Consider the following 1,193-nt stretch of genomic DNA (forward strand, 5'->3'; position numbering starts at 1 on the left):
CTCACACAAACTCACACTCATACACGCACGCACTCACACAAACTCACACACACTCTCACACTCCCACAAACTCACACTCACACAAACTCACACTCATATACACACTCACACAAACTTACACTCACACACGCTGTCCCACTCACACAAACTCAGTCATACACGCACTCACTCACACAAACTCACACTCGTACACACACTCATTCAAACTCACACTCATACACGCACTCACACAAACTCACACTCATACACGCACTCACACAAACTCACACTTATACACGCTCTCACACTCACACTCACGCAAACTCACACTTATACTTGCACTCATACACACATTCACTCTCACACAAACTCACACTCATACACACACTCACTCAAATTTACACTCATACACGCACTCACACAAACTCACATTCATACACGCACTCCCACAAACTCACACTTATACACGCTCTCACACTCACACTCACGCAAACTCACACTTATACTTGCACTCACACTCATACACACATTCACTCACACAAACTCACACTCATACACACACTCACTCAAATTTACACTCATACACGCACTCACACAAACTCACACTCATACACGCTCTCACACTCATACACAAACTCACACTCATACACAAACACAAACTCACACTCATACACACACTCTCTCATACACACATTCACTCTCACACACACATTCACTCTCACACAAACTCACACTCATACACACACTCATTCAAATTCACACTCATATACACACTCATACACAAACTCACTCACACAAACTCACACTCATACACAAACTCACACCCATACACACATTCATACAAACTCACACAAACTCACACAAACTCACACTCATACACACACTCACACAAACTCACACTCATACACACTCTCACACTCCCACAAACTCACACTCATATACGCACACACTCTCACACAAACTCACACTCACACACGCTGTCACACTCACTCAAACTCACACTCATACACGCACACACTCACACAAACTCACACTCGTACACACACTCACACAAACTCACACTCGTACACACACTCACACAAACTCACACTCATACACGCACTCGCACAAACTCACACTTATACACGCTCTCACACTCACACTCACGCAAACTCACACTTATACTTGCACTCATACACACATTCACTCTCACACAAACTCACACTCATACACAC

At 43.8% G+C, this 1,193-nt stretch overlaps 1 protein-coding gene across 1 annotated transcript in view; it reads left to right on the plus strand.

Annotated features, from left to right (window-relative positions):
- The window catches only part of col14a1b (collagen, type XIV, alpha 1b), a 64,573-nt gene that overhangs the window by 13,877 nt on the left and 49,503 nt on the right, over nt 1-1,193 (plus strand). The window lies entirely within an intron of this gene.

Source organism: Sinocyclocheilus rhinocerous, unplaced genomic scaffold (assembly GCF_001515625.1).
Source record: "Sinocyclocheilus rhinocerous isolate Xijiao unplaced genomic scaffold, SAMN03320098_v1.1 scaffold4088, whole genome shotgun sequence".
Classification (NCBI taxonomy): Eukaryota; Metazoa; Chordata; class Actinopteri; order Cypriniformes; family Cyprinidae; genus Sinocyclocheilus; species Sinocyclocheilus rhinocerous.